Source organism: Mus caroli, unplaced genomic scaffold, assembly GCF_978045245.1.
Source record: "Mus caroli unplaced genomic scaffold, Mus_caroli_1 scaffold_17, whole genome shotgun sequence".
Lineage (NCBI taxonomy): Eukaryota > Metazoa > Chordata > Mammalia > Rodentia > Muridae > Mus > Mus caroli.
In genome coordinates this window covers 25,910,268-25,932,220 of record NW_028227272.1, presented here as the reverse complement: position 1 = coordinate 25,932,220, position 21,953 = coordinate 25,910,268, and the positions used below count along the sequence as shown (strand labels likewise).

Here is a 21,953-nt window from a genome sequence, read left to right as displayed (position 1 = left end):
ACATGCTGGGGCAGGTGGAAGTGAGGAGTGGCAGGCCAAGGGGAGAGCAGCCCCCTCCACCCCCACTACCCACGTTTTGCTGTTCAAGAAGCTGGGGCTGTCAGGGGGTCTCGTTGATGTTTCCTGGCAGCCCTCAGGATCAGCATTTCTTGAAGCTGTGGTTTTGTGTGTTGACTAGCCTATTGTGTGAGACCTCATCCTGTCCCCAGGTTCCCTCTTTCTGAAGGTAAGAAGGTGGGCTCCATCTAATTGATTGATTTAAGCTCTAGGGAAGCCAACGGGCCCCTGGCACTGAATAAATCAGGGCAGTTTTGTGAGGGTCCTCTCCCCACACCAGTAGGTTTCACTCCAATTTAGAAGATTGAATGAGGGTATAGTTAAAGTTAGTCAGTCCTGGGGTGACGGGGAGCAGATGGTTTTCCCATTGAAAGGTTGATAGCTGAGTACTGGTTAAAAGTACACTGTAATTTTGCAATTAAAATTTATTAGCTGAGTTGGATTTTATGTGACTGAAAGGATCTGCCTCTTTACCTCCCCTGGCCCCCAACCAAAGACAGGGTTTCTCTGTGTCGCTTTGGCTGTCCTAGAACTCCTGTAGACTAGGCTGGCCTCAGACTCAGAGATCCACCAGCCACCCTCTTGCCTCCTAAGTGCTAGGATTAAAGGCGTGGGCCACTAACTCCCAGCTGTTGTGACCGCTTTTGAAGAGTGACTGGTGCTTTTTTAAAGACCGTAGCCTGCCTGTCTCCCCATGTTGTATGGGCCTGCCTTTATATATGGTTTTGTTGTAAAGCACTGGACATACTGGAATATGCCACCGAGTCAGTTTATGGTGGCTGGTTTTGATTGTCAGCTTGACAGAATCCGGAATGGCATGGGAGATGGGCCGCTCTGGGCATGACCGTGAGAGATTATCTCGGCTACATTAACTCAGATGTGGGCAAACCCACCCCCTGTGGGTGGTACCATTTCCTGGTCCAATTCCAGTCAGTATTAAGTGTGGAAAGGGAGCCAAGCATTGGCATGCGTTTGTGGCTCTGCCTTTCGACTGAGGATCCAGTATGACCCCCACCCCCACCCCCGAGCGCCCCGAGCTCTGGCTTCTGTGGTTTCTCCACCAGGATGGCTAACTGAACTGTCAGCTGGAACAAGCTTTTTCTCCCATAGGTTCCTGAAGAACACAGCCACAGGAAAAGAAACCAAGGCATAGTTCTTGGGATGAGGTTGCTTTCTTTGGTCTTGGCATTGATGATGTCAGAGTGTTGGCCTTAGAATCTGCAGAGAAACCTGATTCTGACCTACCCTACCCCACCATGTCAAAACAAAAACTGTAAGTGGCCTTGAACTGCAGATCTTTCTGAACAAAGTAGATGCTCCCGGGAAAACTTTGTTAAACTTCTATAGTCATTTGGTTTCTGTGTGATTTTGTTTGGGATGGATCTGGATAGCCTAAGCTGGCTCAAATTTCTGAACCTTCTCTCCTCCTCCTTCATCAGTATTAGTTCTGGGACTATAGATGTGTCCCACACATGTAGCTGGCACAGGTGAGACAGGTACTGACTTTCATTGTACATTAAGGTGGAAACACAGTATTGATCTTGATGGTACAACTAGTGCTGCCTCCTTGAGCTCAAGTGCCCCCCCTCTGTCTTCACATGCCCCTCCCCCTGCCCTGTGGCCTCACATGCCCCTCCCCCCTCTAGTTTCATGTGCTGCAGGCACTCCTGCCTCTTGTACCCACCCCTACACTCAGGCTTCAGGAAATGAGCTTTGCTTGAGAGGCGGCAACTGATGTTCTAATTTCACAGGTCCTAGATCGCCTGGTCAGTTATGAATTTCTGATTGTTTGTGACCAATGTCTGATGTTTCCCACTACTTAACATCCCAAAGATGCCCTTCATGGATATGCTGTTGTTTCTCTTTTGTATGTCTGGAACACAGTTCAGTGGAGATTTGAGAGGGCCTCAACAGATCTTGCTAATATTACTAATTTTGTTTTTGTTCAGAACTTGGGCTGTTGGATGTTTGCCATTGATGACAATCTATGGCAGTTCCCATAGTGGCCCAAGACACCCTAATGTGAGAAATTTCCCCAAATAAGAAAGACTTGTGCTCAGGAGATTGTTGACATAGAGTCTTGATGACTAAGGAATAGTGCCGTTGCTAAATTTTGCTAATGGGGACAAAGCTGGCTTGGCAGATTTGGCTTTTAGCTGTGGTTTAGGCAAAATCTGTAGTTCCTGTGTTAAGTTCTGTTGTCTGAGGTAAACAGTAGCCATCATCCCTGCACGGGAGAGATAGAGTTGTCACGGAAGAAGTGGGGATGCAGTGAGATGGGAGAATGTGGCCCTGAGGCCGGTCAGACCGTGTTAGCTTCATCATTCCATAGCCTGCTGTCGGTCCTAAAGATCTCGAAGGACAAAGCTAAGTTTATGAAGGGCAAAGCTAAGAGTATAGGCTTCCGTTAAAGCCCAGCCGTGGTTATGTGTGTATTATCTGAGGTACACAGGATATTAGCTGCTCTCCATGTGAAACCTTTTCCCTCAACCGCCATACTCCCTCCTCCCAAGCTGAGATCAGTGTAGCAGCCTGAGCACAAAGGAGGGAGAGCTGTGTGCTTGGGTCCCCTCCATTCTCTGGGGAAACATTCTGTCAACACATTGTTGACTACACTGGATAGAAACTCCTCCTGCCTTTTTCAAGTTTTGTAAATAAGAGAAAGCTAGGTGATTTTCCCAGGATTTATTTATTTTCTTTCTTTCTTTCTTTCTTTCTTTCTTTCTTTCTTTCTTTCTTTCTTCCTTTCTTCCTTTCTTCCTTTCTTTCTTTCTTTCTTTCTCCCTCCTCCTCCTCTTCTTCCTCCTCTTCTTTTTTTTTCTCAGACATTTCACACTATTTCACACTGTAGAGTTGGCCAAATGAGGACCCTTATTCTGGCTGTGCTATGAACCTTCCTTGAGGGGCCTATAGGATGGAGAAGTGCCTCTACATCTCACTCGACGAGATTAAAACTCCCCTGCAAAGGCTCGGGCAGCTCAGTCATCACAAAAGTGAATACCTGAGTTAGAATTTTCAGTACTTACATAAGAAGTTAGCTCAGTGGCACAGGCCTGTAATCCCTGCACTGAGGTAGAGATCCTCCGATCCTTGGAGCTTTCTGGCCCATCAGGTTAGCCAAATCTGAGAGCTTCAGGATCAGTGAGAGACCCTGTCTCAACAACCAAGGTGGAGAGTGATTGAGGAAGCCACCTAAGGTTGATTTCTAGCCTCCACAGCCACAGATGTATGCACTAATATCCATACTGCACATATGCATGCATGAACACGCTTGCATCTCATACACACATACACACACACACACACACACACACACAGCCCAAAACATCCTACCTGGCTGGATTGGAGGATTTCACATCAGCTGACATTTTAAATCATGCTTATGCTAATACTTTTGCTAGCAGAGAAGACAGGGATAACTCAGGAGTGCTGCGTTTTATGTGTGATTAGATGGGGAGATGGGGCTTCCTGCCTAGGCTTCCTGCATAGCTTAGGATTGCCCTGATCCTCTCTAGGACATCAAGGAACTTCTCCGTGGTTCTCTCCTCCCACCTTTTTCTGAGGTATAGGGATTAAACTGAGGTTGTTCGAAGTTAGACCAATTTATCAGCCCCTCATAGAGGATCTTTCATATCTGTATTTTTCTATGTTGTCATTTCTAATCGTTGTGTCTGACTGGGTGAGGAAAAATCTAGTGTTGGTCTTTCCCTGAAGGAATGGCTGTTGTATGCTCGGGTGACCTCCTAGTTGGTCTATGTATTAGTTCCTTTTCTGTTGCTGTGATAAAATATCCTGGTTAAAGCCATTGAAAGATGAAGGGATTTTTCTAGGCTGTAGTTACAGAGGGATGGAACTTCTGCAGGGAAAGCATGCAGCAGACAGGGAAGGCACGGGAGCAGAAGGAGGACCCTGGCTGATCACGTGGCACTTGTACTGGGGGGGTGGGGCAAACAAGAGGGACCAGGCTGTAAAACCTCAAAGTCCACCCCCAGTGATGGACTAACTCTGGGAAGACTCTACCTCTTCCTAAAGGTTCTACAACCTTCCCAAACAGTGCCACCAGCTGGGGACCAAGCATTCAAACAGGAGAAGTCTAGGTGGGGGTGGGGGTGGAGACACAAACCACAACAAAATGCACATTGGTGTTGTTCAGATGGGAGGTGGAAGAAGAAGTCTGGGGCGTCTGGTGACAAGAGCTTCTTAAGGGATAGGTCACTTGGGGTGGGGGTGGGGTACACCTACAGCTCTGTTTCAGAAATAGTAGTAGAAGTTCAGTTGCTTCTTAGAAAGAATTAGACTGTGCTGTCTTCCTTTGGGGGGGGGGAAGGGCTGAAGATTTCCAAGGGAAAATAGCTGTAGGCTTATCTTCAGGAGAAGTCAGGTAGAGCGGCTGAGGAAAGAGCTGGGAAGCTATGCTCTGTTTGAATCCACTTAGGAGAGAAGAGCCTGACAGGAGAGAACGGAGCTAGGGACCTTTCACAAGCCCTGGGGTTGGTGGGGATAGCCTGGGCTAACTCCCGAGTAGCATCTGGCGCTGCTGTTTCTATAGTGCCGAGAGCTGCTGAGGTTGTTTCCCAGCTGTTCTGGGAAAAGCGGAATTTTCTCAGAAAACCACTGGGTTAGATGCCAGCTCGCTACTTCCTCTCTGCAGTCCGTAGGTCCCCGTCTGTATGAGTAGGAAGCCGCGCTTCCCTTCCCAGTCAGTGATTTAGGATTCTGTAGACAGTATGTTCTCTCTGGCTGATTTGACGGTTGTTAAATATCTAAAGATGTTAAATTCCCAGTCTGCCTGGAATATTGTTGTGGTGTGACAGGACGGGACTCACTTTTTTATGTTTATGTTCTCATTAGAGGAAGTTAGGACATCACACACAACACACTTCCTTGACAGCCAGTGGCTCAGCTCCAGGACACCACAGGCCCTTACTGGGCAGCTAGTACCCCGGTTGGTCCCTGATGCTGTTGGTGGCATGACAGCCTGGCCCATGCTTAACAGAGTATAACTGTACCAGGAGTAGAAGGCACCCGGAAGGCCCTGAGCAGTTTACACTGGAGGTGACAGCCAAATATTGTTGGGCAAATTAAGTAGGACACCAAATGGGAAATTCGTCTTAATCTTCTTTAAATACTTACTGCTCATTTGCCAAGGTTCCACGTAATGCAGTTTCAAAGGTTCAGAGGTGTCTAATACAATTCTTCCCCTCTGTATATAATTCTCTGCCCATTGTGTAACTCTATTAGGAACATTAGGGTAATTACAGAGCTGTGTTCCGCTTTTGGATTACTGTTATATTTGCCCCAAGTCTGCCTGTGCTGGCGTTATTAACAAGCAGTGACTAAGAATTAAAGAGAATCTAGCAGATACCTGAATTAAGAAAACCTTTGTCTGTCTTCTTGGGATTTCTGTGTAATACAGGTTACAGTGTGGGTTTGGAGGCCTAGAGACTCCTCATCTCTGAAATGGGGACAGCATCTTGAGTCCTAGGCCCTGGTGGATGTGACAGCCTACGGAGGGAGGATGGTGGTAGGAGCCCAAGGTAGAGCACTCAAAGACAGCCTGCAGGGATGGGACGCAGTAGAGTTCTCCGTGTGGGTACCAAGGGGCTGCTCTGAGAGCCTCCTGCTGCTCTCAGGAAGGTTTCTGTGGAAGGAGTGTCATATATAACGTTTGGGCTAATGATTGTTAACTGTGGCATGAATAGTCTACGTGGTGCTTTAATTCTCAGTGTTATAAAATAAACGGTTATTGTGTTTTCTTACTCCACACACTAAGCAATGAAGGTACAGACCACTTAAATGTTGAGCCCAAAATACAACTATAAAGTTGGATTGTAAACCGTATGGCTTGAGATTACAGCGTGGGGAGATGCTCTCGTGTGCAGTGCCTTGAGTTGGGCAGGGCTTTCTCTTCATTTCTGCAACAACAGGAAGACCTGACATATCTTGAAGATTGGTGTGTTTGCAATTTGCAGCGACTCGGAGAGATGCTGATGATGCTGAAGCAGAGGTGTTAAGCACAGTGATCCTCGCTCTCCATGAGGATGGATCCAAGGACCCACAAAGACACCCAAATATTCAGATATGTTCAAGTCCCTTCTGTAACATGGTGTAGGTTTTGCATATAACATGTACTTTCCATCCCTGTGCGCACACAGTGTTTTGTCCTTAGGTCGTGTATAATAGCTATCTCTGGAGCTGGAAAGGTAGTTTGACGAGCAGAGTACTTGCTGCACGAGTGTGAGGGGTGACATTCAGTCCCCCTGCAGCAGTCATGTCAGTATTGGCAGGCTTGGTGGCTCGCACTCAGGAAAATAAAGACAGGAAGCCCTGGAGCAACACTCGTGGAATGAGTGAGTTCTGGGCCAAGGGAGTGAGCCTGTCTCAATCGTTAAGGTTGAGGACAAATGAAGACGATGAAGGATGGCCTACACACACATGCGCACTCTTGTATATGTATACTGAAGTTTTCACCTCTACTGCCACACTTGAAAGCATGCAGATACATATGTCTACACGTTAACACACACCTATACGAAGAATAATAGATAATGCAATATGAATGCTCATGGTACAGGTTCAGAGCAGATGCAGTGTTGGTATTTTTCATATGTGTTGGTCCCCATTCGTTGAATCTGTGCATACAAACCTCGAGGATACTGAGGGTCAAGTGTAGCCTTCCAGCAGTTACACAGCTGTTAGGGCAGAGCCCTGGGCTTTTCTTGTTTTAAGAGTGATAGAAATAATGAGCGAGCATTTCTTGATTGTAAACTAGGTGCTGGGGGCTACATTTGGTGTTGCACTCGCCCAGTGCAGGGAAGCATTTGGAGATGTTCTGCAGCTAGGGAGCGCCCACCATCCATCACCCGGGTCTCCCAGGCATTGACGCTTATCCCTGTGCTGCTTTCTCCTGGTTTTAGAGACAGCGAAAGTCAATATTTCTTTTGATGTTTTTCTTGCTTGTCCTCTGTTACATCTGGTATTCTAATCCGCATGTCATGAGTTGGCCATCTACACCCCTGAATGTAGCTTGCAGATCTATCTTGTTTTGCCCCCGTTATAATAAATACAAATACATGATCGAATGTGATGGTAACATCTAAAAATTCACATGCGTATATGAAAATGCCCATTTATGGTTTATCATGAAAAATTATGGCTGTGTGGGCCTTTCTTGATATTCTAACACCAAATGGCTCCCTGCAGATTGGACGTGCTTTTCCTCTTCACCACCTAATTCCAAGTCCCTAGGAGGGTTACTTGGGGAAGACAGAGGTATAAGTAAGCCTTGGCACAGAGAAGAGAATCAGTAAACGTATTCAAGATGGCAGCTTATGAGGCAGACTTAGTTTGGTGGTTAGGTAATTGCTTTTTGTGAGGCGACTTTCTTGGCATTTGCAGATGGACATGTTAGCCATACCTCGGTTATGTAGGGGAAGAAGAGAGAAGTCCCTTTAACTTGATGGCATGTGCCTCATCAGAATTTAAAAAGGTGCCATGCTCTGATCTTCTCTTGACAGAATGACTTGTGTTATCCAGAATCTTTTGAAGCAAGCCATCGAATCTAAGGAGTTAAATGGGATCGCTTATCGAAGGCCCTTTGTATTGGTATTGAGTTTATAAGTTCTTGGAGGAGTTTGGAGAACATCATCACGAATTGTTCTGATTAGCTTTCTCAAGTGTTGGAGTTGGCGCCGGTGCGACAAGCCGCTTACCCTCTCTGAGAATTTTCTGTACTCACCTGTTCATGTGGCTAATGCCGTCTCCCAGGGTCCTCTACAGTGTCTGGCTGAGAGCAGGTGCCAGGAGTGATGTTGAGCACATGGAGAAGCATGGAGCTTATTGAGGCCCATTGAGTTGCTGTGTGTAAGGGAGCCAGTGGGTGTCACCGTGTTTTACAGTGTGTTAGCGTTGCATTGGCTTTTTGTTTCGGTAGTGCTCGGGGTTTAACTTTGAGTCACACCAAAGCTGAGTTATCTATACCACAGCGTTTGATTTTCAGTTTGGGGACATGGCCTGCCATTCAGAACACCTCTCCACAGAGGGGTGTGTGTGTGTGTGTGTGTGTGTGTGTGAGTGAATGAATGAATGCACATCGGTTTGGCTTCAGGTTTTCTAAGTTTGTACCAGTGTAGTGGGATAGAGGCATGGAATACAAATTATAGCTTTAGGATGCCAATATAATAGGCAGGTTTTTTTCTTTTTAATGTTTAAAATAGATTGCATCAGATTTGTTTTTCAATACCTAGAAAATTATCACACAGGAAGTAGGTTCAACTCAGGTTTCTTTCAAGGGCAAATATATTAACTGTGTGTCTGGTGCCCTGAACAGCTAAGATTTACCTAATAATGATCTCCCAAAGCGGAAAGAACCAGAAAAAACATGTCTCCCTAGTTCTTGTTTTTCTGTTGGGATTTTCTCTGGCATCTGTGATCCATGGAAACGAAGCATGTAACTATGTAACAGTGGGAGTGCTGTTTCTACCTGGCTTCCCAGTGCTCACCGCTCTTTCTGACTGTTGCAACCTTACACCTCACTGCCAGGGGCACAGCAATATGTTTCTGCTGTTTATTCCAAGAGGAACATTTTTTTCCCAGATACAGTAGAATGGTGTCTTGAAAAAGATACTGTTTCTGTGTACTCCAGGAATAAATCCGGGCCACAGGCATTGTTTGTGTGATTAGTTCTGGTTTCAGAAATATCATTACATTAGTATTTGTTGAAACCTGTCCTTCACAAAGAAGTTTCTGGATTCCTTCCTTGCATTTCACTGAACTACATTTTTATTGCTGTATTTTGGGAACCTCGGTATGAACTCTGGATGTGAGAATTCAGGGCCTTAGTTCTCTGAATAGAAATTCTTGGGGTTGAGTTTAATCCTACAAGTAAAGGCTTTTGTGATTGCAGGTGGCAGTTCTTGTCATAGATTTTACAGTCACGTTGTGCGCTTTCTAGAAAGTTCACAACATGCTTTTCAAGGCTTTGTATTTGGAACACACAGTTTTCACTTCCCCATGAAATGATTTGAAAGATACTTGGCTTGGGCTTGGGTTTGAGACATCTTGACAGAAGCTCCTGGAAGCTGTTTATGGAACTATATATTTCATCCTGTGATAAACTCCAAGGCAAGGGCCGATGTATGAGATTTACCTACAGACTGTAGCTATAAGGAAATGCTTTCGGGACTCGTCATAAGGAAACGTATTTATTGTTCTTAAAGAACACTGCCTATTAGGTGAAGATTAAATGTACAATTAGCAATTCTGAGCCAGCTGACCTCTCAGAACACCCACTGAATTACTCTCTTCAAAACCCAACTTTGTAGGTAACTGCATTCCGGCCATTCCAGACTCTCTGGAGTGGGTTCTTGCACGCTTCCCCGCCTTAGCTCATATTTCCCTTCATGCTTTGTAAGTACCTGTCTTTTCATCACTTGCCAGAAGGATTATCTCTGTTTGCACAAGTGTGTGTGTGTATGTGTGTGTACACAAATTAGATAGACAGAGATAGATTTGGGGATAGGTAGATAGGTCAATAGGTTGATAGATTTAATGAGATTGATCACATGTGACCATTTAGTAAATAGTAAAATACTACAAATCTTTTAAAATTTCCTTCTTGGTAATATTTCCAGTGGGAATTGTGTGTTGAAGGTGGGACATTGTATAAATTTCTCTCATACTACTTCTGGTCCCAGCTGCCTGCCTCTCCACATCTGTGTGAATGTGGAGGTTTTGGGCACTCGCCAGCACTGTGGATGGCTTTACCCTGCAGTTCTCAGCAGAGCTTGGCATCTGTATTTCATTCTCAGCTGAAAGAAACACTACACAACTCTGAACAGGGACAGGACCTGGTGAATAGGGATGAGGCATTGTAAGTGGGGTGCTTCCTGCAGTGTGCAGACTGCTGGCCTTGTCCCTGTGTGCCCTCACTTAATGTGCCTGAGGGGAATAGGTTGCCTGCTGATGGTCTGAGAAACTCAGTTTTGGCCCTGAGTTCTGAGCATGCTCAGTATAAAATAGAGCCATCTCAGCTCAGAAAACTAGTTTAAGCCAACCTGGGGACCACAATTCTTTAGGAGAAATTACTGTATTTCACAGGCAAAATTTTTTAAGGAGTAGAAATAATTTCTTTTTAAGATCGATTCAGTAAGAGTGTTCATGTTTAAATGAATGATATGTCTTCATTGTGGGAAATCTGTTTGGCCTTTTGTTACCTTTTTGTTATCTTGACAAAACTGGTGATAAACAACTCATCAGAGGGTTTACTAGCCTCAAGCTTCCTGAGATTTCAGCCTGTGGATAGCTTACTCCATGGCTGAGGGCTTGAGGCAAACATGAGGATAGGGTCTGGTGAAGTTAATTCTCAGAGATCAGGGAGCAGAGAGCAACAGGTGTGAGAGATCAGATATGTCCTTTAAAAGCGTGTCCCTACGGACCCACTTCTTCCTGCTTGGCTGCACCTCCTAGGTCTCTACCACTTTCTATAATAAGATCAAAATGTGCCTCAGTCGGTGACTTACTCCTTCAACGGAGTCAGAATACTCATTTCTTAAAAGCTCCATCAGCTACCAACCAAGCCTTTGCTTGGTTTAGGGGAGTTGGTCTTTAGACGGGAACCACAAAGCTTCTCTGAGATAGTTTGCTCTTTTCAAACTTCCTTTTCTTGTAATCTTCACAGTCTGTCAATGATTCCCAAGCCTTGTCCTGGGCGCTGAACTTTGACTTTTGGACTCACGTACCAGATTGGGTCATCACGTACCAGATTGGGAGCAGAATCTGTTTGCTCGGAAGGTTTTATTTTTATTTAGTGAGTTTAAATATAGGAGGCCATCCTCAAAGGATTGAACCTGATGCAAGGATGGTTTTTGTTTTTTGTGTCCTCTGTTTGTGAGGCTACCGTTAAGTGACCAATGATACCCGGTCATTCTATGCAAAAGGGGTCGGAGATTCTTCCAGACCTGTCTGTCATTGCTCACAGACTTTAGAGCAAACTAATTAAAGCCACTGGCTTTTCTCCTTTTAAAAGTTTCTTTGCCCTCTGGTCCCCCATGCCTTCCTCAGGTGTAATCCTTGTGCCCCCAGCTTTACCCAGGAGCTAGTTAGAATAGTGTTTTAGGCTTAACATGTCAACAGTTGGTTCCACGATGCGATAAAGTTTGAGAAGCACCTGTCTGTCACATAGTCCATTTCAGAACCACAGACGGTAGAGCTGGTCTGAAGCCTGAGCACCTGGGAAAGAAAATTCTGGATTTTATTTATTTATTTCTGCTTAAATATCCCAAACAACCCACTGATGAACGAATGTTTTTATTGTTGTCACGTTAAACTGGCACTTATAGCCTTTTATTTTAGAGAACTTGAAACCTATCAAGCTAGGGAGACGGAGTCAGAGGTCAGCTGTGTTTCTGTGTTTATGCCTAAATCCAACTTTTCCCTTTTTAGGACTGTGGTAGAGTGCATGTGGTTTGTGGGAGAGGAGTTTGTTCTGATGCTAACATTTGGGGGTCTCCAGGAGAGTTTCTTTCCATCTTCCACAGATAAGCCTGTAGCTCTTAAGTGGTACCTCCCGTTTCTTAAGGTAACCACAGCACCGGTATCACGAACTGTAGCCTTGACGAGGCTTGGTGGCAGCACTGGGGAGGCGAGGACCAGCAGATTTCTGTGACTTTGATGTTAGCCTGGTCTACATAGTGTGTTCCAAGCCAGCTTGGGATGGAGATGTATATAGTGAGACCCTGCCTCCAAATAAAGTACCATTGCTTAGGTGAGCAAGTGCCACGCTCCCCACACCTGTGCTTAGCTTAAAGTAATCAAGGCTTCACCCTGCTGGTCCTTTGGACAGTAAAACATCTGCAGCTCGTGGGGAGAGCAAGGGTTTGGTTTTCTCCCCAGTGTGCAGCGCGGTGGGGTTTGGCATGAGGAGTTTGTAGTCTGCTGTCTCCTCACTTCAGATATCTGTCGAGTTACAGCAGGAAGGGCACGGCCTACCAGATACGAAGCCTGAGCCACTCGTATCTTCAGATACGTGGCTTATTTACTTAATCAGCTGCTACGGGGATGTCGAGGGTCATGGAGCGAGTAGACGTTGTACAAATTCAGTACGTTCAGAAGAGCATGTTGCTGGATGTGTGGCCCAATGGGACGTCACCCGCCTAATTAAACCGCAGTGTCTGTGAATGCACACAGAGGAAATGTACAAGAATGCACTGGAGACTGTACCTTTCAGGATGGCAGCCACCTCTGTGAAGACAGGAGAGGGGGACAGAATAATTATACCTATAGATGTCTATTTATTTATTTATTTTGATATGTGGAGGAAATATAAAATGGCAGGGTGAGAGCAAGCCAGTGAATGTGTACTGATATTTATGTCATCATTTCTGGTATGTGTGTGAGCTCTGAGATACAAGAAAAATGCCTTTAAGAAACTGGTCACGCCGGAAGTGGTGGCGCACACCTTTAATCCCAGCACTTGGGAGGCAGAGGCAGGTGGATTTCTGAGTTCAAGGCCAGCCTGGTCTACAAAGTGAGTTCCAGGATAGCCGGGGCTTTACAGAGAAACCCTGTCTCGAAAAAAAAAACAAAAAAAAAAAAAACAAAAAAAAGAAACTGGTCACTTTATTTTTGTTTATGTTTTGGTGCTGGGGTTTGCGCTAAGGGTCTTGCATTGGTTAAACATATGCACTATCGTTGGGGGCTTACACCTCTGCCTCCTTGTTTCCTTTTCCTGTTTTGAAAACCTGATAGAAATTGATTTGTGTGAAAACGGTTTATGAACTCAAATTCTTAAAAACGTTATTAAAATGCCTTTTTATATTATATTTTTATATTTTATAGAGTGGGTCTCCCTATGTAGCCTGGATTGTTCTATAACTCATTATGTAGACCAGGCTAGCCCCAAACTCACAAAGCCCCACCCCTGCTCCTACTTCCCCAGTACTATAATTGAATGGGTATGTTATCGCAGGTGGCCAAAATGTGCTTTTTTTTTGTTAATTCTCACCTCATCACAGAAAGATGAAGATGACACATAAACATTCTGAAAATAATCAAGTTGGCGGGGCTCCTGGTTGAGTTAAAAACTTACAAAACAGTTTGTAGAAGCATGGACGGTGCCAGGATTTGAGCCTGTCTTCTTTTACTGTTCACATGACCTGGTGTCTTACCACTGTAGATGGAGACAGGGTTTCAAAGGCTTTGGGTGGCCAGCTGGGACAGGTTTCATTTGTGTTGGTCGTCACAGCTCTGCTACTTCCAAGAAAGGCTCCATGTGGCACTGTCCCAACTTGCTGTGGTCTTGGGACCTTTAAAATGTATCAGAGCCTCTGCACACTGAGTCACGATTTGTTCCTGTCCCATCTCTAGATGGTCCCTCTTCTGAGCTATTTGAGGGGACTAGGAAATGTGAAAGAGCTCCTTCCAGGGGAGCCCGGGGACCCTGGAGGAATTGTTGTCTCCTTAATTACCTTCCCCTTTAGGAAGTCCATTCTTGCTTCAGCGTCTGCCTGTCAGGCGCACCAGGGACCTGATCAGTGTTCCCATTATAATAATCCATGCCTAGAGGCCATGGTAAAGGCCACACATTTAATATTTATTCATGAGAGTAGAACGGAAACCTGTCACTGTGGATTCTCTTTCTGGCAATGGGGAAGACTTAGGCTTCCAAACCAAAGTGCTTATACTGGGGTGGGGGATAGAAATCATGTTAATAAGCCATGGTGACAAAAATGTTTCAAGGTGTGTCCCTTTGGTTCTATGCTGTTTGTCCAGCGTCAAGGCCTCTTGGTTGTGCATGGTTTATTGTGAACAATGGAGTGGAGCCTAGGATTGCTGTCACACTCTTAATGTGCAGACAGTCCCAAGGGTGCCTCTAGTCTAATCTAACCCTTGCTAGGATAATTTTATTTCTCACCCAGAACTGGTTTTTGTTCCCCTTAATCATATTTATTGCTCTTATCTCAACTTGCAAATATTTCTAATTTTCTAGAAACATATATAATTATCTTTTAAGGGTCTGGATCGTGCCAGGTGTGGGAGAAGAACTGCTTCCTGCCTGTTATGCAGCACTAAATCTTTTCGAATCAGGTTTCACTTCTCAGGAATGGGAACAGTATTCAGCCCTTCCCTATCGGAGTGATTCATGGATTTGTCCTCTCATTCAAAGACTCACCGGATGACTACTGGTTTCCTCCCATGTGGAGGGTGCCACGGTAGATGTGTGAGGAAGGCAGAGCCAAGGTAAGAGAAGTGTGTACACAACACACACACACAGATACACAAAGAGACAACTCACAGACATGTGGGGAATTTTGTTCCCAACACAGACACAACACACACACACACACACACACACAGAGACACAACACATGCAACACACAGTCACAAAATACAGATACACACAGACACAACACAGACAACACACACACACAGACACACACACAGACAATACACAGACACACACAGAGACACACACACAGAGACACACATAGATATACACACAGACACACAAAAACACATACACAGACACACAAACACACAAACACACAGACATATGCACACAGAGAGACACATACACACACACACACTTGTAGTGAGATAAAGTCTTCATTCAGTCTCTGAATTATTTGATGTTTTCATGGACAGAGTAACCAACTCATGTATCTATCTGTTTACATCTCCATCTGCCAGACTGTCATAGTTCACTGGAACTGTACAGCAGTGTGCAGTGATGAGGAAGCGAGGGGTAGTACAAAGGCAGGAGAGCTACCGAGCATCTGACCCAGAATTGACTGCTTTAGAAACTAATCACTAACTGAATTGCAGTAAAGTGTAGTAATGCGGTCTTTGGTTTATTTTCCATTTTCTTTCTTTCTTTCATCAGGTCTGTTCAGGATCTCCTGGGACCAGGCCACTCTTCTCCCCCAGTCTTCTGAATACCTGGAACCATGGGCAGGGGCCACCGTTCTCAGTCTTAATACACAGTTTTAATGATATACATGGGCAGTGTACTCTGACTTTGAAAACCAAGGGAATATCCCAAGTATATAGTTCCAAAGCCCCAAAGACTTTACTCCTGACTTTCATGTGTGAAGCTTTGTCTTTGTGACCCTGAAGTGGCATTGAGTCCTGTCAAGGTCCTTTGCTATCATAGTGAGTCTCAGATGTGCATCCAGAAGCAGACCAAGCGGGCTATAGTTATAGAGGAATTCATCTCCATTCACTGTTGCCTGGAATACAGACAGTTCTTTGACAACCACACAGGAGGCTCCGGTTCTTACAGCAAGGCGCTTCTGAAGAGGATGGAGGAAGCCAGGTGGGACTGACTTTTCTCCAGTCAGGAGACTGCTTAGGAATCCTGTAACTTTGGAGCTGCAAGCTAGCATCCAGACAAAGGGACCCTTGTAGTTGTTCCCAGAAGCTTTCTGGGACTGGACGTTTAGTCACTGAGCCCACTGTTGCAGAGAGAGAGACTTCTGAGGACATCTCGAGGGACCACTTGTAGGCTCCCTTCTTTTGAGGTGTGCAGGAGGATTTCTAACCTTGACAGTGAATACCAAACCCAGCTCTGAAGTGACCCGAGGCCATCTTTTGAATTCCCTGCACTTTGATAGTTCATTAATGCCATATATATTAAACCTTTCTTATCTAAAAAGGGCATGTTTTTTTTTTGTCCATGTCTTAATCACACTATGCTACAAGCTAGATTTTCTTTTTCATATTTTGCTTGTCAGTTTAATTTTTTTTTAAGTTATAGATGGAAAGGAATGTAAAAGGCAGCACATGTCGGAGATTTAATCCGTTGACTGGAAAGTGGTAGAGAAGAAAGCCTCTGTGTAACCCGGGTAGTAGGACGAGCTGGAATGGGGCAGACACAGGGCTACTTGCTGTCCTTACAGGGCAATAAAGCAACATTTGAGGGCTCTCATATCCACCAGCCAGCAAAATCACATATACCCATAGTGACCACAAATCTCCAAGTTGACATGTAAGTGCACAAGGTCCACAGCATGAACAATATCTCTTGAGATGCAGAGGATGCTCGGGTGTGTCTGCTATACTGAGGGGCTGCAGTTTGGTCTTGAAAGTGCACACTGCCCTCCTATTGTCTCATTTCCAAGTGTTGCCTGATGCATTCTGATACCCACAGTGCCTGTGGGACTTAGCCTAGCAGGATATGCAGTCATTCATTTTGTCCTTTGGTTTCCATTGTGGCAAGTAGTAAGGTAGGCACTAGAGGTACATAATAGTGTGGAGCAGAGGGACCTTGGTTTTCTGGGCTGCTCTCTGGTCTCTTCTAGGGAGTCGTGTTGGTAAACAGTCTCCCCAGGAGGCAAGGACTCCCAGTCCTGTTTCCTCCCATGGCTTATAAAGTCAGGAGAACATGTAAAAATGCTACACAGAATGACAGACCACCAGAGGCCAGTCCTCTGGGGACAGTCACGGATGCTGATTCTTTGTAGTTGAAGTTCCTCAGTGGTAAAGTGTCATCAGAGCATGTGCAGTCCAGGCTGGCTGATCTAGTAGGCGGGCGCTGTCGTGTGTAAGGGACTGATGTGTTCCTTTCTGGTTTGAATCAGTTAGCAGCATCACCTCCGTGCGAAGACCCGCCAGAGCACCTGCTTTTCACCTGAAGCTTTGGGAACTGGCAGAGAGCTCCAACTCCATCGCTGCCAGCACGGTCTTCTTACTACTGCAAATCTCTGCATTTAGTCCGGGAGTTTAGTGTGTTATTAATTAAGTTTAATATCCTAATTTCCGCAGTTGAGGGTGGTGGTAGCAGCCATTTTTTGTGAGAACTGTAAAACATTGAAGTGGAAGGAGCCTTAGGCACCCCTTCCCCCAGCCCCCTTGGCAGCTGATGCCGGGAAACGTAGCTGCAGAGCACCAGAAGTCAACCTGTGGTGTAAGGTGTCAGTGGGTCTAAGGCTTGTCTAGTCTTGGGTGTCTCTCACCTCCAGGTCTCACCTCCCTCTATGGGACATGCATGTGTGTGTCTTTCTAACTGTCAGTGAACGAGAAGAGCCGGCATCTCCTCAAGACGGTTTCTCTTTCATGTGAGAGATGATTTTCTAGTTAAGTGCAAATGGAAAAATTTCCCTACTTGTGTCTTATACATATTGGATGATTTCTAACAATACAGTTTAAACTTTTAACCTCATAAGACTGAATTACAAATATGATGACAGGTTGTGCTGGTGGAATAAGTAGTGGGTGAGTGCACAGACATGCCACCCAGGGTTGCCCTGACAGGAGGGCTGGGTGACAGTTGGCCCACCAACAGATAGACAGTTCTCCTGGCTGTCAGCTCCCTGGGGGCGGTCCGCTGCCAAGGGCCACTTGCCTTGGGCCATTCCCTTTTCTGAGAGACCAGGAGGTAGAGATGTCTAGTGCCAGTCAAGGTTGAGGAGGAAGGCTTGTTGCCTGGGCTTTTTTTCTGGCTCTCTTTCTCCTCTCTTTAAGGTAGTGTCTCCCCAATAAACATCTTCAGCCACAGTGCAGCCTCATAGTGGGAAACCACTATGCAACAATGTATTTCGTGTTTGTTCCTTCTGCAGTCCCTTGCTGGGGGTAGCCTGGGATCCCAGTGGGGTGGAGGTGCCCAGGGTCTTCCAGATTTCCTCTCCAGTCTCTACTCCAGGGAGCGAAATCCCAAGAAAGGTTTGGCATTTGAACAATGTGGCCCACGGCCAGGTGTCAGCACTGACTGCCTTGGGGATTTAAGAGGAAGTTTAGAAGTCTTTCTTGCTGCGGGTATTCTTTGCAATGAAAACCCGTCTTAATTGTTTATGACATTAATCAATTAAAGATTTATTTGCTTTGGGAGCAGTGTCTCTGAGCAGCGGAAGCTCCTAAGGGTTGATGAGATAGGAGTTCTGTTTTTCTGCTTCTGACAGCCCTTTGCACTGCTGTGTCTGACCCTCCCCGTGATGGCTGATGTCTTCTCTGAGCTGTGCTTGGCGCAGCGCCTCCCGTCCTTGGCTTTCTAGCAGAAGTGCTTGTGCTGCAAATGGACGAGACAGGCAGTAGATGGAGAAGGAAGCATGAGGGAGGAGGAGAAAAAGGCCTTCCGAGGCCTAAGAGACAGCTTTGGTTTCATCCCTGTTGGCTGAAATGCCTTCCACCTTGGCCAGTACTTTAGCCCTCTCTACCTGTTGGTCTCCTTGGAGACCTTGGTCCAGGCTGTTGGTGCTGGCCAGCTCTAGGCCATGCCTCACGGGCTCTGTGTTCCAGTGGGGTGTGCCTGGGAAGGGAGCCTTCCAGGGATAGAATAGGACACAGAAGTATTTCTGCTAAGGGCACTGTCCTCCCAGGGCACAGCTTGCTTCAGTCCATTTAGCCTTCACCCCAACCAGTCAGCACCCTGGAATTCAGGCACATGGGAGACCTGCAGACAGACAGCATGCTTCTCTTGTACCTCTGTCTTTTGGGGAGATGGGGTTTCTTTAGAATCCCGTAGCTCAGCATGTTGTTTACCTTGGGATGAGCATGAAGTATGCCGTTGGATTTTCACAGGGAGGTCTATTCTATAGTTCCCATAAACACAGACATTCAAAGCCCTCATTTATTGGAGGTTTTTAAAAGCTACAATAAATATTTTTGTGTGCCTGAAAGGGCAGACTAGGCAGAAGGTGCCGCTGAATTAGTCTGGCAGCAGGCGAAGCCCTGATACCAAAGAAATTGTTGAGCTTTTTATTTCTTGTCCAATTTTCTCACTAAGAGGAGCGAGATCTATTAAGGCGTTCATCTGTGTCCATTTTTTAAATGACTTAGCCTTGCTGCTGGATTTGCCTAGGGGAAGAGGAGTTGGAAGTGGACAGTATACCACAGAGGCAAAAAGCCTTTTGGAATCATTGCGTCTACAGTCTTCATTATCAGTGTTGGGAAGGATAAGGGGAAGCTGCTTGAGAGGACGTCGTGTAGAGGCAGATCCCACCGAGCCCAGGACTCTGGCTACCACTGCGCTGTGTCAGAACTTCCTATAATGTAGTTTTGCTTCCAGCTGTGATGTGAAGGGCGTGTGTGTGTGTGTGTGTGTGTGTTTCAGCTAGCTTTCTGTTACTGTGACAAAATGCTCAAACTAATCAACAGAAAGGTTTATTATAACCCATAGGTTCAGAGCCATCAGTCCCCAGCCATTTGACTCTGTTGACTTGAACCCATTCGATGCAATGCCGTGGGAGGGAGCACATGGGACCACAGACCATAGAGGAGGCAACTTCTGGAGAGACAGAAACATACAACACAAGTATCAGTCTCTTTCGCTTGCTGGGGAAGAGAGTGGATATGCCCCACCCCCACCCCACGCCTGGGTAGCTCTGGTGTCACCCGGTGATTAACTGTGCTAGTTTTTAATAAAGACACATCTACCCGGATTTTGAGGTAGATTCCTTGCGCTTGCGCGTGCACGCAGTATGTGGCTACACACAAGAGTTCATTGAGGAGCTACATACATCATGAGGAGATGCCTGTTTGGAGTCTGGTGGGAAAGACAGTGAGGCGTCCAGGATGTCTCACAGATGAACTGGCCTTTGGAATGGGCAGAGCTTGGGGAACAGGGAGAGGTGTGAACTCCCTCAGGTGATGCTAGATCAGGTGTTCCGAGAGCACACATGATCGATCCTCTTTATGAAGGGCAGCGAGTTTGAAGTGACTCTTATCTTAGAATGACTATCAGATAGCTTTACTTTGAAAGTTTATTCCATTTATTAGAATATTATGACCAAGATGGTAACAGATGTTTCTTTACTGAGGAGTTTATAACTGTTGGAATGATTGGAAAGTCATCGTTTTTTAACGCAAGAGAATAGATATGATTATCTGTGGGGGTTTCTTCCATGTCCTAGGTTAGAAAGCTAAGAAAATGTGTTTAGCAGAGGCCATGTGCAGTCCTCAGGGTCCTGGCTAACAGTTCCTTTGTAGGACAGGGTCTTGAGAGTACCTAAGATCTTGCTCTTTACCGCCCACACCCACCTCTCTCTTCATGCTGTTATTCATAAACACGTCCTGACCATTCATTATCGACATTGCTCTGGATCCTGGGACTTGGCGAGGACCAACCCTTTACCCTCAGTTTGCACCTAGAAAACAGAATTTTTAGTATTCAATGTCAGCTGCTTAGAGGGCTCAGAAGAGTTCATTAGTCGCAAAACTCCTGACAGATGCCACTTAGTGGAGGAAAGCATACGGCTTATCAGGGCGTGACGTCATGGCAACCAGAGTGTCAAGAGCCTGCAGCCATCACATCTCACATCCTGGCGGGGCAGGAAGCAGAGTTGACAGGCTATGAGGAACCCTTAAGGCCTCTCTTCACTGACTCTTCTCACCAGCCATGCCTCTTCCCCTAAAGTTCCCACAACCTACCAGACCACCACCACTGGCCAAGGATCAAGTATTCACACACATGGGTATGTGGGAGACGCTTTTACTTTCAAGCCATAGTAAGCAGTGACTCCGATTTTGGATCCCGAGGAAGAGAAATCTAGAGTCAGAAGGACCAGTGAATGGTAGAAAATAGTCAGAGCACGCGCAGAGACTGAAAGAGAGAACATTAGAAGACATGTTCACAAGCCATGAGGCCCATGGATGGTGGCTTTAGGTGAGGAGATGTGACAGAGGAAGAGAAGTACCAGCCTTGTGCACCATCCTGGGTTATGGGACAGTACCCTGATGAGCAATGTCTGCTAAAGGATTTAAGTAAAAGACAAGCTCCAGAGGACGGGACAGATCCAGGCGGGCAAGTAGAAGGTAGAGATGAGCAGAGCTAATGTTTAACATGAAGATAACATGAGAGGCAGAATCTCAAGATGACTGTTGGGTTTCTCTTGGGTCCCAGACCTCGTGGTGGAGCTGTCCTCAGAGGAGTGTGGTTAGCTAGGAACAGGCCTCAGGAGGGGAGAGAAGGTAGCAGTGGAGCCTAGGGGACAGCGGGGACAAGGTGACACCCCCACCCCTTTCCTGTGGGCCGATCTGCTACTAGGCTTAGAGAGCATGGTCACACAGCAGAAACGTGGGGACCTTTCATTTTACCTGTGAGAAAAGGGGAGCAGAGCGCTGAATCACTTGTTTAAGGAACATAGACCCTCACCAGCAGAACCAGGCCTGGGTCCCATGTCACCAGCCTCCTGGGAGGGTTTCTTCTCCTATTATTGGCTTAGTAGCCTCTGGAAACAAATTAGAAACAGACCCGTGTAGCCTGCTGTCTTCTTCTGGGGAAGAACTGCTGACAGACCATAAATCCATGTGGGGACTGTGCCCCATTTGCATCTCATTTGGTCCCATCTGCCCCGGTTTCACGCGATTACGGCAACTTTGTTAGGCAAGTGGTTGCTTAACTCAGTGGAAAGTCTTAATTACTCTTTAATAGCTATGTGCAGAGGGAAAGTCAGCTTTAATGTTTAATCATTTGGTTGTCTCTTGAAGTTTATTTTAGTATTCTATTTGTGCACCCATAAAGTATATGAATGTATATTTGTTACATTTCCATTTTCATTCCAGATTTCAGTGAAACAAAAATATTTTCTTTTTATGTATTATTGCTATATAAACAGCAACTTTAATGAAAAATTAAAAATTTACAAACCACCCACAGTTTTTCTGTAACAACAACAGCAATTTGAGCTTTAGATACTTACGGTTCTTTCTTGACACGTCCATATGGCAGTTCTAATTTGCCTTTTCTCTTCCTTTTAAAAAAGATTTATTTTATTTTACGTATATGGGTGTTGCGCCTCTATCTATGGCTGTGTACAATTGTGCACGCAGTGCCTACAGGGGCCAAAAGAGGCCATCAGATAACCCTGGATCTAGAGCTAGAGCCCATTGTAAGACACCATATTGGTGCTGGGAATTGCCAGGTTCTCTAAAAGAGCAGCCAGTACACTTATTGCTGAGTCATC

The 21,953-nt window shown here is 45.7% G+C and overlaps 1 protein-coding gene across 5 annotated transcripts in view; it reads left to right on the top strand.

Annotated features, from left to right (window-relative positions):
- Positions 1-21,953, top strand: part of Mb21d2 (Mab-21 domain containing 2) — a 98,872-nt gene that overhangs the window by 12,459 nt on the left and 64,460 nt on the right. Inside the window, exons 1-3 of one of the 5 annotated variants that reach the window (XM_085832497.1) lie at positions 1,261-1,330; positions 14,143-14,295; positions 14,939-15,370. The exons of 1 other annotated variant lie outside the window; for it this stretch is intronic. The gene's annotated coding sequence lies outside the window, so the exon portion shown is untranslated. Of the gene's footprint in view, positions 1-1,260; positions 1,331-14,068; positions 14,296-14,938; positions 15,371-21,953 lie in introns of those variants that run through there. 3 more of the 5 variants (XM_085832496.1, XM_029470503.2, XM_085832498.1) reach the window with 3 other exon arrangements.